The sequence below is a fragment of the Cryptomeria japonica genome, chromosome 2 (genome assembly GCF_030272615.1).
Source record: "Cryptomeria japonica chromosome 2, Sugi_1.0, whole genome shotgun sequence".
Taxonomy (NCBI): Eukaryota; Viridiplantae; Streptophyta; class Pinopsida; order Cupressales; family Cupressaceae; genus Cryptomeria; species Cryptomeria japonica.
Genome location: NC_081406.1, coordinates 437,759,276 through 437,779,925, shown reverse-complemented (window position 1 = coordinate 437,779,925; position 20,650 = coordinate 437,759,276).

Sequence of the window (20,650 nt, the reverse complement as noted above, 5' to 3'; positions counted from 1 at the left end):
CTACCCACCCCCTAATCATTTATTAGGTTATCACTTATTATCAGACTTTCAAGGGGTTATCCTGGCAACCACTTCGGGCATGACCCCCACTTGAAAGCCACTCTCTCATAGGACACTAAACAAACATGGTCACTCTACGAGGACCCTATGACAAAATAGACAACCATAACACCACTATAACCATACTGGTGACCAAAAACAAAGACTTACTAACCCTTGGTTAACCACAAGGAATAAGCAAAATATGGTTAAAACAACGAGGTCATAAATACAACACCTGATCAAGAGGTACAAAATACACCACAATAGGATGACTAGATATAGGCAAGAAATTGCAACAAAATAAACCCCTTGCAAGAAATGCTAAATTCACTAAGAACGAACTCAGTCAATCTTTGAGATCTAACTAAATAATAAGACTAGAAATCTAACTAATCATAAAAAAATCAATTTACCTCTTTCAATTTGAACAAGCAATAGTCATAATCATTTTAATGAATAAAACAACCCACATTTATAATACATCATCCTAAAGACGTCATTCAATTTTTATTTCCAATACAGTAATCCAAATAAAATAATAAAAATTCATATTAAATATATATAAAAATATAAGATATGAATTATATTAAAATATTTAATCTACTTCCAAAATAAATCTAATTTACTAAATTGATCACATAAAACTAATGTCTTGATTAGACAAATAAATATATATATTTACACACACACACACACATATATATAATAATAAATTAAATCAAACTGAAAACATAAATTTATAACTGTGCTGTTATAAAACAACGAACACTTTTAAACAACAATTCCAATTATAAAGCAAAGAGGGGAAAAGGTTTAAGCGGTGGCGGCTACCTTTGGGTAGTGCTGCCACTGAATGGTAGCAGTCGCTACCTTTGGGTAGTGCTCCTACCATACGGTAGCAGTCATTACCCTTTGGTAGTGCTGCTACCATACGGTAGTAGCCACTACCAAGCGGTAGCGCTGCTACCTTATGGTACCAGATGCTACCATCCCACTTGGGGCTATATATATATATATATATATATATATATATATATATATATATATATATATATATATATATATTGTAAAATACTTACAAAAAGCACAATTTCACTAGTAAAAATATACAGTGAACAATTTTTTTTTCTTTTAATGAAATTTTTCAATAAGGTTTCTGTCTATCAAATAAACCATAAAAGACCCAAATCTAAAGATCTTGGGCAAAATTTCAAAAGAATTTTAAGAAATTAGAGGGGATTTGATTCATTTCTTCACATAGGAAAGAAAATCTTTGAATCAAACAAAGAGGGCAAATTGACAAAATTTTGCCAGCATAACCCCCCAATTTTAAACAAATAAAAACTTGTAAATATACAGAAAACAAAATCTATTTCTTACTACTCAAATTGAAAAGATTAATCAAAACTCAAATTTACAAAAACTTGAAAGCACACAACCAACAAGATATTGGACAATTTATTCAACAAAAAACACATTGATTTGGAATTTGATTAAATTTAAGAGCTAACTACTCTATTTCCAAACCAAAATTTCAACAAGAATCTCTAATATGATTTAACAAATTTCAATCACACACACAGGGAAAAAGCTCAAAACATTCAAATTTTTATTGCAATAAAAGAGAGAAATATACCTGTCATGCTCTGTGAAGTGTATCTATACCTACAAACACAATGCACTCAATAAATCATTACAAGCATGGTTAGCATATTTAAATCAAAGAAAGACAAAACCATAGCTAATCGACTTATTGCTTCCTAGTAAATGCGATTATGAAAAATGCTCTCAAATCTGATTATGCATATTCCAGTGACTTGACTACACTTAGATGGAGGATTTGAATGATAAAAATGCATGATATAGCAAGAATAGCATGATTAAGCTATATGAGTTCATGATTGATCTAGAAAATTAACTAAGATTAAGATGCAATTAAGCTAAAATTGAGCATGATAACATTGCTAAAGAATGATAAACTAGAAGCTAGATGCCTATAATAACAATGCATAAGATGAGAATGAGATGGGATCCGTATTGCTCAAAATGAGGTCTATTTATAGGATTTTCCAAGGCTAGGGGTGATGTGGCAAGAATCAATGGTTAAATTGGAGGAGGATGGTAAAGGGGGTTGGATTAAAGGGAACATCTGTCATCTCTATGGTGACAAGTGTCAAGAGGCTTCTAGAAGGAGTAGGATGAAAGGGAACACTTAGTGACAAGTGTCACAAGGTTCTAGAAGATGTTGGATGAAAGAGGACATGGTGGTAGGTAGAATGGGTTAGGTTTAGGAATGGTTAGGTTTAGGAGTGGTAGAAGTTAGGAGAATTTGAATTTTAAAATTCAAATAATATGAAAAGGATAATTAATCTCAACAACTCATAATTGATTTGTTTTAATTAATTAAAGGATTTAGAAGAAATGATTTTGATGGGAGGAATTAATTAATCAAAGGGTTGAAATGAACCTATTAAATAAATCCTTAGACTTATTTAATAAGTGGATGAAAGGGGAAATTTAATCAAATTTCTTAGTGAATTCAATTAAATTGGGGAGGGAGATTAATTAAATAATTGCTTATTTAATTAATTATCTTCAGACCATTTTTAGGTGTATACATTTTGCCCCTCTTTGAAGCAAGGTGTGATGACACGTTGATTCAAAGAATAATCTCATTTTGATGATGATGTTGATTTGATTGCTAAATTCTGGTATGATGATGCCCCCTCAAGAGATCAATTGAGATAATTGATCTTTGGAGTTTTTGCGAGATTGATATCTGATAGATTTGATTTGATTTCTGCAACTATGGTTTGATGAAAGTGCGAGTTCTTTGATTAGCTTGATTGCTTAGATGGATAAGATTGAAAAATCTTGATTGATTAGATTGATAAGATCGAGATTAAGTCTGGTTTCAGGAAGGATTCATCCTGTATAAGACAACGATCATCAAAGCGTCTGGTTTCAGGAAGGATTCATCTTGTATAAGACATGATCAGAATGTCTGGTTTCAAGAAAGATACATCCTGTATAAGACATGAATCAAATTTAGATCATCTGGTTTCAGGAAGGATTCATCCTAAATAAGACATGATTAGAATCAATTAGGTTTGATTGATTGATTTGATTTGATAAGTTTGACTAGATAAAGAACTAACAGTTTGTTGATATCAAGTTGCTGAAATTTTTGGATATGTTGATTATTGGTTCTGTTGAGGAAGATAGCATAAGATTTTCATTGGGTTGATAATATCCTGAGAGAAATATGAGTCATTATTCTGATTGCGTATACACTTGTGATGATACTTTGATGATTCCTACTATATATTTAACCTTGGATAAAAGGAGCTTGTAGGATCCCATGCAAGAATGAAATGCAAGCTAAAATGCAAATGAAAATGCAATGAGATGCAAATTATGACTGGACTAGTCACTGGATTATTTTGCATTTTTGTCATCATTGAGCTTTTGAAATGTGGGAAGTGAGTGCAAACATCGATGATATAATTAAACCATGATGACCTGAGCACTTCTTTCCTGGATTTTGATATAGCAAGTTAACACAAGCATCGAGGTATAATTGAACCGAGATGACTTGAGTGTTGTTTGCGTAAAACAGGCAGTATTAATCATTTCAATATGCAAATCGGATATGTCTTCAATGATATTCTGATGATCATGTCCCGAGACAAATTTTCACATATTAATGGTTAATTTTCAGACAACAGACAAGAAAAATATCATGTTTCTTCCTTGTTCCTCTAGTCAATGGCATCCTGGAGTCACTTAGAAATCATGATAGCGAAAATCAATATAGAAAAGTTGAACAATCATGTTAAAATCATTATTCAAAAATATATTATCCACTGAAAAGTATGTGATGTGCTTAGATTGATTTTGTGATAGCTTGATAGTTGATAGTTTGATCTTGTGTTCAATGTTGGATGTGTCTCAGTTTTTGCTTGATAAGAGTTGTCTAACTGTTTGTTCTACCTATTTGATTAAGTTCAAAATGATCAAGAGTTTGCCCCCAACCAGGTGTAGGATTTTGCCCCAAGCCTAGAAACAAATTTGTTATGATGTATCCAATGATCCAAACCATGGTAAGAAGCCACCTGGGATGTTTGCGTATGTACAAAGGCTTATGATGCATATGAATAGTGCTGATGGAAGAATGAATGAATGCAAATAGAACGAATGCATGAACTAATAGATGGAAGAGCTAGCTGACAGATAGCGCCTATTTGCCAGGTTTTCACCATTTTTTTTTATTGCACTTTTTCTGATATTTGATTTTTTTCTTTTCATTTTTTTTTTTTCGGATTTTTCTATTTTTTTTACTATTTTTTGATTTTTTTGATTTTTCACTATTTTTTTGATTTTTTGATTTTTTCACTATTTTTTGATTTTTCTTATTTGTCAGACATAGAGCTTTTTTAGATATATGTTATTGATAGGTTCCTCTAGCTGATCTCCATCCTGTGTTGATAGTTGATATGCTCCTGACCCAAATACTGTTGTGACCACAAATGGACCTAACTAGTTTGGTTCAAATTTTCCTTTCTTCTCTCGATCTTCCTGGTTGCATGGATTTTCCTTTAGCACTAGTTCTCCCTCTTGAAAGATTCATGGTTTGACCTTATGATTATAGCTCTGGCACATTCTTTGCTGATATACCTTTAGATGATCAAAGGTATTTTGTCTTCGTTCATGGATCAGTTCTAACTCTTGTAGTCTAGATACTCTTTGTTCTTCATCTGGGATGAGACCTTTTAGTGATACACGTAGAGAGGGTATCTCTACTTCGATTGGCAATATGGATTTTGATCCATATACAAGAGAGAAAGGTGTGGCACCTGTCGGTGTGCGGATACTGGTGCGGTATGCCCAGAGAGCAAGGTTTAGTTGAATATGCCAATCTTTCCTAGCATCGTTCACTGTCTTTTTGAGAATTTTCATAATAGTTTTATTAGATGCTTCTGCCTGTCCATTTCCTTGTGGATATTATGGTGTGGAGAATCTGTGCTGGATTTTGAACTTCTCACATAGCTCTTGTACATCTTGATTCTTGAATGGTCGCCCATTATCAGTGATAATGGTCATTGGTATTTCATAACGACAGATGATATAATTCAAGATAAATGCAACTATTTGTTTTCCTATGATATTGATGAGAGGTACCACCTCAATCCATTTTGTAAAATATTCTGTAGCTACAAGGATGAATTTATATCCATTAGATGAAGAAGGATTTATTTTTCCTACTAGATCAAGACCCCATTGACAAAAAGGCCAAGATGTTGCTAAAGCATGTAGTTCTTGTGTTGGTGCATGAATCAAATTTCCATAGATCTGACATTGTTTGCATGTTCTTGCTATCTTAAAAGAATCTCATTCCATGGTTGGCCAATAATAGCCCAAGCGTATGAGTTTTTTCGAAAGGGTAAGACCACTTGAATGAGTGCCACAAATGCCGTTATGGACTTCATGTAAAGCCTTCTCAGATTCTTGTTGTTCGAGACATCTTAAGAGAGTACCGTCTAGACCTCGTATAAATAGGGTATCTACGACGAGAGTAAAATGAGATGATTGGCGAATAAAGTTTCTCTTTTGGTTTTTTGATAAGTCAGGAGGTAAGATGTTATCTTTCAGGTATGTGTAAGTTTGACCATAGAAGGAGGAATTGTGTCCAATACGTTGACAGATGGTTTGGGAATTGGGACAATTAAAGGCAGGATGAAACAACTCTTCAACTAGGAATTCATAATGCTCTTGATTTTTTAGTGTCTACAATAGAGAAGAAAGTGTAGCCATGGCGTCTGCTACTTTGTTGTCCTTTTTGGGAATCTGTTCAAATGTTATTTCTATAAAGTATTTCTTGATATCATCCACTATCTTTTTGTAAGGCATGAGCTTGTCATCTTTTGTTTGATAGTCATCATTGATTTGATTGATGACAAGCTGAGAGTCTCCAAAGACTTGAAGTTGTTTAATATTCCATTTGACAACCATTTTGATACCTGTTACCAATGCTTCATATTCTGCCATATTGTTTGTACACAGAAAGCTTAATTTATATGCTTTTGGGATTGTATGCCCTTGTCGTGTGATAAATAGAATACCGGCTCCTGATCCATGTTGTGTTCCTTTATTGATGTCTACTCTTGGACTGATATTTGGGTGATGTATTGTAAGGTATGGATTGAACCCTGAAATGTCTATATATGACCAAGTAAAATTGACTTGCCATCTTTTGAATGGTTTCAAGTTTTTTTGTCTTGCTAGTTCTGATAGAGAAGTTGTTGGATGTAGATCAGTTGTGCCAATGATAGTTGCCTCTACTGGTTCTATTATGATAGATAACTTCTCTTGATAAAATTTAGGTAAGGTGTCAAATCTCCCATCTTCCGGTGCCTCAAGGAGGTTTTCACCATTAGATACGTCCTTTATTTTTACTTTTTCTTGGTCTAATATTGCCAATAAATGGTTTTTCAGCATTAGATCTAATATTGTTTTCTTGATTTTCACTTTTGTGACTAGGAGATTTAACACCCACTTGACTGGAAGATATGTTAGCGAAATCCTTGGTGAAAGTTGTTGTGGGTTTGATTTCATCAAGATATAAGGATATGGCATGGTCATTAGGTAAGGTATCAGTGTTAGTATGTCCTTCATTTTCCCAGTCCATAGGTTTAGGATAGCTTAAGGATAAAGGATCTTCAGGTTGGATTATGTCAAAGATATTGGGGATCATGATAGAGATGTCAGAGCTTTCAGTATGTATTTTCATGTGTATAACGATACTCTCATCAAAATGACCTCGCATAAGAAAATCCTAATTGTCCTCGGTTAAGTCCATGTCAGTCGCATGTGATTCTGATTCAAGTAGGCTAGTTCCTAATGCTTGTTTTGCATACATGTGAACTACATCAACTACTATATCTACTTCTTCATCCCTCTCAATTTGAAGTTGTTCTTGTTTTTTTTCCATGATAGCAAATAATCTCTGGTCCCTTGATCTCTTAGCTGTATTTGTTTTTCCATGTTTGACAAAATTGATGCAAATGATTGTTCCTTGGATTGTGTGCTTGAAGATGCTGCCTCTTTGTTATGTGAAACTATGACCTCTTGAGTTGATTTCAGATTATTACAACACTACAATTTATTTAAGTCTGCTGCTATTGTGATTTCATGCCCTGCATGGGGAAACTCTAAGCACTGATGACATGTTGATGTAATAGCTTGTATGTCCTGAATCCATGATCTCCCCAAGAGTATATTGTATGGTAGGTCCAAGTCTAGAACTTGGCATGCTGTGTCTTTTTGTAAAGGTCCCACGCTGATAGGTAACATCACAATTCCTCTAGAGTAATTCTCTTCTTCACCATGTGCTTTGATTTTGATCTTTTTCAGGGGATCAACTGCATCTTTTGAATAGACTAGAGTGTGGACAAGATTCAAAGAGCAAATGTTCAAGCCAACTCCCCCATCTATTAGGACATGTTTAACGAGCGTTCTATGAATGAGAAATTCAATTTGCAAGGAAGCGTTATGGGGATTTTGCAATGAATCAATGCTTGGATATGAAGGAGATGAGCTTTGAATAGGATCCTCTGAAATAGGTTTGATGGCCATTATGAATATCCCTTGGGGAACTTCATCTTTTGATGTATTCTTTGGCAAGGATGCTATGGAAGGTTCTTGCAAGCTTTCAAGAGGTGTATGAATAGATGCCTTTGGAGAGTCAATTTGCTTATGGATGGATGGATCATTGTTAGACATGGGTGCATGATTTTGATCTTCTTTAGCCAAATCCTTTAGTGATCTCTTTAAGAGGTGCATAAAAGAGCCACTTTTCTTTTGAGATGTATTTAAATCCTTGTGAGGTTTTAAAATAGTTGGATTTTGATTTTGAACTTGTTTGATTGCTCTGATATGTTGGTTTGTCATGTTTTCTTCTTGTGTTTTGCTTTGGTATGTCACATTGATATGATTTTCAGCTATTATAAATGTTTCTATTTCTATTTTAGGGGTTTGATTGTCCAAAAGTTGTTTTGAGTAAGTGATCAATAGTCAATTTCAAGGCAATAGAGTGATATGACACTAAAAGAGAATTCAAGTGTTTAAAAGTTTGCAAGTTTTTCGATCTTCAGTTTAGGAGTGCAATGGTGATGATTTGATAAGAATCAAGTCCAGTAGGAATGATATATCCTACGATGTGGGACAAGGTTATCCTGACCAAATGTTTCAGTTTTGTGATAAAGGATGATTGATCCTGATGAGAAACTATGTTTGAGTGATCAGTTTATCAAAGAGGGTGATAATGCACTTTGAGATGTTTAGATTTTGAACTTGTTAAGGGTGAGCATTTGAAAATATTAAGGTGTTTATCTTCTAGAGTCTGATTTTGACGGATGATAACTTGACCAAGAAAACCAAGCAGACAATCTAAGCATAGATTGACAGATAACAAGTGTTTATGCTTACTGCAAATTGATCAGGCATAAATGATAAATCTGAAACAAGCATGTAGGACACAACTTTGGACTGATAGATGTAGAGTTTTGTACGACATAAGATTCATCTTAGGATGACACAAGATATAGAGTCATACAACAGAACATAGTTTTTCATATAAACAACAGAGTCTTGTACGACACACTTTTCTAAACCATATGACAAAATAGCTGACTCGTATGACACAAGATAGAAGATAGTACGACACAAGATTTTATGCAAGTTAATTCATCTAACAGAGATTCAGAGAATTAAAGCTCGTATGACAGGTTGCAGAGAATGGTAAAAAGTGTTTGTTTTGCTGATTTTAATCTTTGAATTCTGATGATGTTTTGTCGATGTTTTCCAGTTTTTAGGTGTCTGATTTTCTCATTTAGGGATGAATACACAACAAACACATGATGTGATAAATGACTCCAATCAAGCTAAACCCTACGAAAGTTGGATGAGAATGAAAAACTTTGCTTGCTGACTTAGGTACACACCCAATAGCTAATCAGAATACGGCCACTAAGTCTCATGCAATGGATTCTCAACACCGTATTATCCGACTCCAAATGCTAATGGGGGCATGATATGGCGAGTGTCTTGGGAGAGTTACTATCTCTCTTGCACAAAGATTATCACCCTTTCAGAGGTGAATCGGGTAGCTTCTATTTTAACTGGCACTAGTAAGGGATCCGTTCGACGTGTCGGGGTATAAACTCAATTAAGAGGTCTCCTAGCCTTGAAAACCAAGATTTGATATACCCAAAGGTACGAAGGAGAGCTATTCCTAAGCACTATTGTTGCTTTGATTTTCATCAAAAACACATTTATTTTATAGTGGGTTGGATTACTTGGCATTAGCCGTTCCCGCTTAGGTCGTTCCCCTCTCACCGACCTTAAGGGCTAAGAGTTAATAACTCCTTGGGAGGGCAGGCCTGCTAAAGAAATGCACTAATGAAAGAAAAAGATGAGTCTAGCTTTCTGATCACCTAAGAAAGGTAAGAGCGTACTCACCTATCATCACAAGCACATAAGACATAGTTGTTCATTTCTTTAAGCCCTAATTGAAGTGTGCCTAAAAATTTAAATGAATACACCAAGTTTAGTTGAATTCATAGGCAACCTGCAATAAATCCGTTAGTACTCATGATTGTGTTTTGAATTATGTCTTTGACAAGCGTATCTTTGTAAATCATCCTGCAGAAAAGAATTAGGTTGCCAAAAATCTCACAGACAGAACAAGATTAGCATTAGTTATTCAAACTACGAAATTTTCAAAAAAAACTGTATGAAATTTTATCCTAACTTCAAATAGGCATAACTTTCTGCTCGGGACTCGAAATTACGAGCCATTTAACTCGTTGGAAAGGTCTCCAAGAGTTGTAGATGAGATTTTGAAAGAGCATGCCTAGCCAAGCACTTTCAAGGGCTAAAAATGACTAGAAGGCCTTCAAAAATGCAAATTACCAACGTATAGACAAACTTGAAAATTCTAACTTGCAGTTTGTGGAAAAACACAGAGGCATAGAGTCGTACGACACATATTTCCAGTTATTACAATTGAACTTTAGATTTAGCACAAAGACCAAAATGAACTCGTACAACATAGGATTTTTCTACCAGAAATTCATACGACACAAATTTAGCTCTCGTACGAAAATGAAATGAAGCTCATACGAGCCAGGATGAGATAGTACAAGTAAAGATTTTGCAACATAGAAATTCATACGACATGCATTTAGCTCAAGTACGACAAGGAAAAGAGGCTCGTACGAGTCAGGATGAAGTTTCATACCAGACTAAAAGTTAGTTCGTACGAGTTGGAAAATCAACTCTTACGACATTCTGATTTAGGTCCGACAAAGATAGATGTTTGTTGAAGCTTGAGAGGCTGAAAATGATGATTTCTGCCCCACGATGGGCACCAAAAATGTCGTGCTCTGTAAAGTGTACCTGTACCTACAACCATAATGCACTCAATAAATCATTACAAGCATGGTTAGAAGATGTAAATCAAAGAAAGACAAACCCATAGCTAATCAACTTATTTCCTCCTAGTAAATGCGAGTATGAAAAATGCTCTCAGATCAGATTACACATACTCCAGTGACTTGACTACACTTAGATGGAAGATTTGAATGATAAAAATGTATGATCTAGCAAGAATAGCATGATTAAGCTATATAAGTTCATGATTGATCTACAAAATGAACTAAGATTAAGATGTAATTAAGCTAAAATTGAGCATGATAACATTGCTAAAGAATGATAAACTAGAAGCTAGATGTCTATAATAACAATGCATAAGATGAGAATGAGATGGGATCAATATTGCTCAAAATGAGGTCTATTTATAGGATTTTCCAAGGCTAGGGGTGATGTGGCAAGAATCAACGGTCAAGATTGATCTGAAGATATCAATGGTTAAATTGGAGGAGGATGGCAAAGGGGGTTGGATTAAAGGGAACATCTGTCATCTCTATGGTGAAAAGTGTCAAGAGGCTTCTAGAAGGAGTAGGATGAAAGGGAACACTTAGTGACAAGTGTCACAAGGTTCTAGAAGATGTTGGATGAAAGGGGACATGGTGGTAGGTAGAATGGGTTAGGTTTAGGAATGGTTAGGTTTAGGAGTGGTAGAAGTTAGGAGAATTTGAATTTTAAAATTCAAATAATATGAAAAGGATAATTAATCTCAACAACTCATAATTGATTTTCTTTAATTAATTAAAGGATTTAGAAGAAATGATTTTGATGGGAGGAATTAATTAATTTGAATTAATTAATCAAAGGGTTGAAATGAACCTATTAAATAAATCCTTAGATTTATTTAATAAGTAGATGAAAGGGGAAATTTAGTCAAATTGCTTAGTGAATTCAATTAAATTGGGGAGAGAAATTAATTAAATAATTTCTTATTTAATTAATTATCTTCAAACCCTTTTTAGGTGTATACAATACCCAACCTGAAAAGCAATGTACGAAGAAAATTGTAGAAGAGCTTCAATCCTGCATACCAATTCCAAAATCCAGATTCCTCCTTCCAAATGGTTTCAAAGTTTTGGTTTTCAAAAATGCTTCCTTCCCTTCCCATGAACTCAGAGGTAATATAGGAAAAATATTTTCAACCTAAACTTTTAGGTTAAAAGTTTCCTCAACCAATAAGAATAAAATATTTAAAAAGTAAAACAAATCTAATTTCCCTTTTCCATGACACAATTCTTTTTTTTAAAGAAAAATAAAATCTAAAAGCTAACTAAAAGGTCAATGGAAATGTTTATTTATTTATTTTCTTTTCCGATAAGGATTTAACTCAACATATGCACTAAAATTCAAATAGCATAGCATTTAACTTATTTTTTTTTCAAATAATTTAATACAACTATTTTCTCAATATTACATGCAATTTAACCATTTAATTTAACAACTCCATTATTAAATTAAATCAATAAACTCAAGGCATATTAATTAAATAAATAAACCAACACAAAATAACACAATTCACTCAATTTAAGTATTTTCAAATAACTGGAAGTGCGCAAAACGAGAGAAGACCATACGACGACTCACAAAACAAAAATACCAAAGCACTATAACTCGCATACCAGTCAAATGGGAAAAGATGACCGACTGAAAACACTCACATGAGTGTAACTGTGGGTCAATTTAGGGTCTAACAACTATCTCCTCCACTCCCATCAGACAAATAAGGCACTCTCAGACCTGTGGAATGAGGTGGAGTCGATACCCCGTACCTACCTGGTACTTGTACCTGCAATGTCCTGCATCAAAGAACCACATGTGCATATAGACAAATATATAAAGAGACACAACACACACACTGATGAAGGAGAATCGTGGCATTCCTTGTCTCACCGGAGTGAGTGAAAGAAAATCATCCCCTCACATCCCATACACTTGCAAATATGAAACATGTAAATAACACATCACACATATAAAGTAAATGTGTCAGTCCATGTCAATAATCCAAAAAAATCAAATTTAACATAAGTAAAGAAATATTGCATGAAAGCATACACTACAAATCAAGTTAAAGCATGTAATAACATCACATAAAGTTTTAATAAAATATAACACTAATGTATCCACTGAAAAGTCAACTAAAGTCAAACATAAGTCTAAAAAGTCTGATCGAGAAGGGGTACTACATTCTCCCCCCCAAAACTAGGATTACTCCCGGAAGCCTAAAACATATAAGAATAAAGCTCTCTCATCTTTGCTGCATCCTCCCATGTCACTGAGGTCTCATCATTTGGGTCGCATAGGACCCTTAATTGGTCGATGATCTGACCCCTGAGGGTCAAATCCCAACGCTGAAGAATGCGCACGGGCTCCATGGAAAGCTACCCGTCCTCGACCTGCAAAGCATTCCAATCAAGAACATGAGTCACATTAGGATGATAAGGTTGAAGAAAAGAAACATGAAAGACAGTGGATGTAGGATAGGCTCGATGGCAAGGCAAGACGGTAGGCAATGGGTCCTATCCTCTCAAGGATCTCAAAAGGGCCAACAAAACAAGGCGCCAACTTCGAACCCTTTCCATAACGGATCAGACTCTTCCACGGACGCACTCTCAAGAACACACGGTTTCCAACTGAAAACTAAAGATCCACTCTATGAGCATTAGCATACTTCTTCTTCCTGTCCTAAGTAGCTACCAAATGCCCACGAATCTGCTCAACCTACTACTCCATCTCTCAAAGCATATCCGGTCCTAAATGCACCCTATCCTCTAACCGATCCCAACTTAAAGGAGTATGACAAGGATGACCATACAATGCCTGGAAGGGGGACATGCCTATGGAGTTGTGATATCCATTATTAAGCAAACTCCACAAGGCAAAGATATGCCTCCTAGCGTGACTGCTAGTCCATAACATACATGTGAAGCATGTCCTCCAAGACCTGATTCACACGCTTAGTCTGACCGTCGGTCTTTGGGTGATAAGATAAAATGAAGTTCAACTGGGTCCCCAAATCATGATGAAGTGAGGTCCACAATGCTGAAGTAAAGATATGATCTCTATCAGAAATGATCTGCCTAGGAATCCCATGCAACCTCACCACATCTTCCAAGAAAACTCATGCCACCACTGTTGTTGTATAAGAAGATCGAATAGGAACAAAATGAGCAACTTTGGTCAATCTATCAACAATGAACATGATAGAATCATGACAACGCAAAGACACAGGTAACCCCACTATGAAATCCATGGAAATGATATCCCATTTCCAATCCTGTACCAAATTAGGCTGTAAAAGATCTGCAGGGTGTTGATGCTCTGCCTTCACCCGCTGACATTCTAAACACTTCGACATAAAATCAGCAATGTCATGTTTTATACTAACCCAATGATATATTTGTCTAAGATCTGCATGCATCTTCTTGACACCAAGGTGTGTTGAATAAGGTGCACGATGGGCCTCAGTCATGATCAAAATGTGAAGACCCTCCAAATGAGGTACATAGATCCATCCCAAATGTTGAAGAAGACAACCAACCTCAAGGTTATATCTATAATATCTACCCTCTAATGGTCTTCTGGAATCCATCATGGCTCTAACATCCTGATACCAGGTGTCCTGAGGAAGAATCCCAAGAATTCTCTCTCTCAAGTCCACTCCAAGGAACAATGCTACAACCTCATGTCACCTATGACTCAAAGAATCTACCTCTAAATTCTCTTTCCCCTGAATATATTGAACCTCAAAATCATACTCATAGAGGAATTCCATCCATCTTCATTGTTGAGCATTCAAGTTCGGCTGCATGAAAATATACTGCAAACTACGGTGATCACTATGCAGCTCAAACTGATGCCCCAGTAGAAAATTTGACCATCTAACCAATGCATGCACTAAAAATACCAACTCCAAGTCATGAACTAGATAGTTTAGCTCATGGTCCTTGAGTTTACAAGACTCATAGGCTACCACACGACCATCCTGCATAAGCACTGCTCCTATACCTTCTAAAGAGGCAATCATGTATACCATAAAATATCTAGATGGATCAAGAAATACCAAAATTGGAGCACTAATAAGGATTTCCTTCAAGGTACAAAAAGATGACTCACAGTGCTCTAAATAAACAAACTTCTTCCCTTTCCTCTAAAGAGAAGTGATCGGGTGACCTATCTGGGAAAAACTTTGAACAAAGCGATGGTAATATCCGACCAAACCCATAAAACTTCGAACCTCTGAAACATTGGTCAACCCTAGCTAATCTAAAATGGCTTGGATATTAGAAGGATCCATGGATACACCTTCTCCCAAAACTACACGACCAAGATATTTCACCTCTGACTGGAAGAAATCACACTTCACTAAGTTGGCATAAAGTTGATTCTCCCTCAAGCATTGCAATACCTGTCGCAAGTGGCCCTCATGCTCTTCCATAGATCTAGAATAAATCAATATGTCATCCAGGAACACAAGGACAAAATGATCAAGGTAGGTGCGGAAAAACCCATTCATGAGGCTCATGAAAACTGACAGCATGTTCGTCAATCCAAATGGAACCACTATGAACTCATAGTGACCATAACGAGTATGAAACGTCGTTATATGAATGTACGCATCATGAATGCACAACTGATGGTACCCAGATTTTAGATCAATCTTAGAGAACACCTTGGCTCCCTTTACCTAATCAAAAATATCATATATACAAGGCAATGGATATCGATTCATGATGGTTACCTTATTCAGCTATCAGTAATCAATGTATAACCGAAGAGAACCATCCTTCTTCTTAATGAAGATAACAGGCGCAACCCAAGGAGAAACACTAGGATGAACGAACCCCTTTTCCAACAATTCCTCCATCTGCAACTTCAACTCACTCAACTCCTGAGTAGTCATCCGATATGGAGCTCTCAAAATAGGTTACGCACCAGGAACCAAGTCAATATGAAAGTCTATGTCCCACTTCAGAGGCATACCGGGAATATCCAAAGGAAACACATCAACATACTCTCAAAGAATAGGGTGACCATTAAGAGAGATTTCTTGACTCTCTTCCTCATCCACATCCTCAAGAGAAACTGCAAAATGCTGACACCCTTGACGCATACACCACTTTAGTTGCATAGAAGAAATCATACATAAGGATACTGATCTCTAAACTCCTACGATGCCCACTTTCTTGCCATGATCATATAAACACTCCACTATCTTCTGACGATAGTCCACATGAGCACTATGAGATGATAGCCAATCCATCCCCAACACAACTCCATAAGACCCCAAAGGAATGACCCAAAGGTCAAATGAAGTAACAAAGGGTCCTAGGTCCAAATCACAACTGGGAATGAGGGTATCTATGGACACATGCAAACTGGTAGCCAACTCTACTTGACACCTATTCGCTTGCTTAGAAGACACGAGCCCACACCGCTCCACAATGGATGAAGAAATGAAAGAATCAGAATCATCGAAGTCAAAAAGTAGAGAGATAGGAATACCACCCAACACACCTACAGTCTTGATCACTGTACCTTGGTGCTCATCCTGGTGGTCATCAACCACTGCAAATACTCTATTGGATCTACCTGCATCCCCCACTGTCGACTCTAATGTTGCTGGCCTCTGACTACCCATCTGGTGAGAACACTGAGGGCACTGAGCGGCTATGTGGCCAAACTGACCACAAGAGAAGAAAGCTCCCCTACCAAGTCCTCTACCTCTAGATGACCCACTAGACTGTTGGAAGCTTCACCTACTAGGGGCCTGAGATGCACCCTAAGAGGACTACCCAAGGAAACTCTTCCTACTCCTGTGCCAGTTCATGTTCTTATGTCGAGAGTTGCCATCCTGCTGGCCCTAAAACTGCTTCGACCTCGGCTGAAAACTCTATTGCTGCCCACCCTTAGTGGGTGCCTGAGAACCCCTAAAAGGTGTAGCAGTCTGGGACTGATTCCCTCTAACTTTGGACCCATTGAAAGGCACACTCTTGATCTGCACTCCAGACTGATCGCCATGAGCATGGTGTTAGCACATATATTTGCAAAATATTCTGTGCTATTTGTTTGATATTTTATATGTACATTTTCATCACAAGAGCATTTATTGCTAGATTGCATGTGCAGGAGGTATGTTGCAGTACTAGAAAAATCCTACTGTGACCTATTTTCAAAATTGGACAAGTACCACTGGGGCATGCTAAGGGTTGGCACTGAATAGGGACTACATGAGGAAATTTCATCATGACAGTATTGGGATCCTTATAAGGACATTCTTTGGGCCTATGTGATAGACTCTGTCACTTATTAGCACATATGAAGTTTCCATGGAAGGTTGGAAGTGTAAACAATATATGAAGAGGAGCTTAATTAGCATAATTATCAAATTTGAGCTATCGACGTAAGTTACCGCGACAAGACCGACTATCTGAAACAATTAAAGAACCTATCAGCATGACTTAGACCGACCACTCCAAAGGAGAACTAAAAGGAAGTTCAAAAGGAGGGTTTCATTGAAATAACATTCACTATCAGGGACATGAGAAAAGTGTTGTGTCGATAGTTGATGAGGCTATCGGTATCACCTACACCAATGAAGGAGAATCTGAAGTAGATGGCAGCAATATCATTGAGTCATCAGAAAATGTCATAGTATGTTACCCTGATACCCGATGGGCTAGGTGGTGAAGGCTGTGTTATCAACATATCTTACTCTGATAAGGCATTACCAAAAGGAGGAAAATATTAAGTCATTAGGGTAACTTAAACCATCGGTGAGAGGTGTTTTAGATTATGCTGATACCCGATAAGGAAGACAAGCTGGGAATAGAGAAGGAGACTTGATCGGGATGAGTTGCAGTAGTCAAAGATGAAGTCATCAAGATATCATCGCCTCATCAGGAGGAGACATCTTTCATTACACCAATACCCAATGAGAAAGAAGAGATAGGTGTGAACATGGAGATATCATAGGGGAAACATATGCCGATAGACCAGAGAAACATGGATAACACAGTGTCACACTAGAAGATTTTTGATCGTTTAAACATGTTACTGCAGGATGAGACACAAAGTGACAAGAGGATCAACAAGATCAAAAAATAGATTGATACTCATGAGAAATTAACAATAGAGTTAAAGATTGAATATGAGGAGTGTCAGGGGATTGTTAATCATGGATTCCCAAGTGTGGTGGATGGTACAGGGGTAATATAGGATAAAAACTAGTGGATTTTCGACTGCAAATCACTACTCAATGCGACCCTTAGCATTACCCATGTGGATATGTTGGATATGAATGAAACAGGGGAAAAGGTTGAATGTTTTGTTATAGCAGAAATAGCAGTCAAAGACATCATCTTCAACGCCTGCACATATAAAGACGAAGGATATCTTTGGCATATCCAGAAATGTGGTCAAAGGCTAGATGGGAAGAATTAGTTTATGTCATTGTAATGTGCTATAGCAGTTAGGGGGAGTTAGTTAGGTTTTTGTTAGTTTTAGTTTTTATAAATGAAAGGGTGTGTCCTTTCACTTATGTCTTTTGAGTCACATATATATAGGGAATCATTTTGTATTCTAATGGGGTTCTGAGGCAAGAAAAAACTGCTATCTTTAAGATTGTCTATTGGGACTAGTAGTATTATGTAAAACAGGTTTGTAGAAATGAAAAGTCATTTTGTGCAAGCAAGTATATCATGAAATAACTGTGAGTCTGAAGTTTTTGTATACCTATTATCCAGAAATTAATATACAATTATCTTCAGATCGTCTCATGTTATATGATGTTCATGAGTCAAATTCCTTTGGATAAATCTAATAAGGTTTGTTGTAGTGTGTTATCACTTGTTGTTATGTAAGTAACATAATTGTTTTTGTTGTTCTTATAACGTACATTGATATCACTGCAGTGATAGTCTTGCATACTTGTGAGTTTTTTCAAACTGTCTCCAAAGACTACAAATATTTGTCCATTAAGTAACATGTAAATTGTCAGACAAGGCACTGGTCTATTATTAGTTTTTTGTGAGTAAATTTGGTTTGCATAAGGTCCTCACCAAAGAAATATACTACTAATTTCTAATAGCATTGTTTTTCATAATCACTCAAGGTTCCAACAACATTCTTTTATAAGCTTTTATTCATTATCAATTATATTCAAGTTTTCAGATTAAAGCAAGTTAAAAGCACATAATAAAGCGTAGTTACAGGAAATATTTTGTCATTCTTGCAAACAACTAAATTGATAAGTTTAAATTCACTATAAAGAAGTCTCTTTGTGCTTTGGAGATTAAGATATACCCACCTAGGTCTAGTGGAGCCTAAAGTGCAGAGGAATTTGGTCTTTGACCATTCTTGTTCATTGGCCAAGGCTGATTGAGAAATCAGTAGGAGTGATAGGGAGCTTGAGAGGAAAGTGCTCACAAGGCTAAATTGCTCAAAAAGGATCAATGAATTAGCCTAAGACTTGGAGGGTCTGATGTGTATTTCTGCTCAAACTACCTTACTGTTGTAATGACAAGGATTCCATGGTTTACTTGCCTAGCAAACTCCCTTTATGGCGATGGCTTACTCCCATACTCCAGAACTACTCAAATTGCTTGTACCCCCCAACTTCAACTGCTTGTGCTTGGTTCTATGGGATTCCTTCCTTAGGTTTTTAGAGTGAGCTATGGGTCTTACACAAAGAAATGTAGGGGCAGAAAAGTTCTACTCTCCTTGGGGTGCTCAAAAACTTGTTTGAGGTCTAAGACCTTCAACTTGCTCAAATTCATTCACAAGGCTCAACTACCCAAAAAATGGCTGCTCACTATCCTAGGAGCCCCAAGGGACACTTGTTGGACTGCTTGGATTTCTCTTCACATGTTTCCTAAGTGTCCATTCTTCATTTCCCCATCGGTTTCATGCATTTGCCAAAAAACCAGTATTTTGTGTGTTATGCAGTCCTAGAGGGCTACTAGCCAGTGAAGGCCTAATTGGCCTTGTTTTGCTCTCACCGGTCAATGATGGTCTTCTCCACCACAAATATTATTTGGAATGATGTTTTAGGAGTGAATTCTCAAGGATTTTTGAGGTTTAGCCCACTGTTGGTGTAGTTTTAAGACTATCCACCCTTCATGGCTTAATTTGGGGGTTTTGTAGGGTTTGGAGCATGTTATGTTTGAAAGACACTCCAACTCCCCTCTTCAAGCCTCCACCAAGGTTTGGAACCTCTGCCACATCATAAAAAGCCTTCCGCTACCTTTTCCCTGCAAGCAATGTGTCAAACAATTGGCAAACAAGAAGGGAAACCATAAAATGTCACTGTCATTGTCTTCTTTTACTGTCTTTGGACAGTCAATTTGCTGCCCCCTTCTTTAGACTTGCATAAAGAAGAGTATGTATAGGTAGGATACCTCAAGGAGGTCTTCAAAACAACTACCAATTTCCTATTACATTTCCTTTAGAACTATAAGGCTTGGCTCATGCTCTTCAAGCATTGCATTGAGCATTTACAAATCATTTTTCTCATAACAGTGAGCACACTGTTTGCTTACAAAATAGGAATGTTTGATACAATAAAGTTAATCCAACAAGCCAAGGTGATGCTAAACACTCTTAACCTTACTTCCATACCTCTTCCCCATTGATTTGTCCATTCCAAAATACTTTTGGATGACAATCTTGAGCTTTAATCATGAACTAGCCTAGTTGCTCCAACTTGCCTATTTCTTACTCAAATGCATCTTCAAACCATTCTTCTGGCCCAAAAAGAAAGTAATGTACATTATATACTCAAGGATCAACTTGGTAGAATCCATTGGAGGGATCCCAGACCTAGATCAACCAAGTTGACACATTTTACAACCCTAAACCCTTGGCAGGGCAGCAGGTAGCTAGTTTCAAAATATTTTTGTAAAAACACCTTAAAAATGGAAAAACAATGAAACAATCACATGGGAGGCCTTAATAAATCCAAATTGAACTTCCAAGAAGGTACAATATGGATTTTACATCTAGAGTACGGACTGCCCTTCTAAAGGATCAAAAAACAGTCATAAAAGCAAAAAAACATTTGTTTTCTATTGAGTTATTCTTGCAAATACAATCACCAACCTTTCATAAGGAAAGGAGAGGCCTT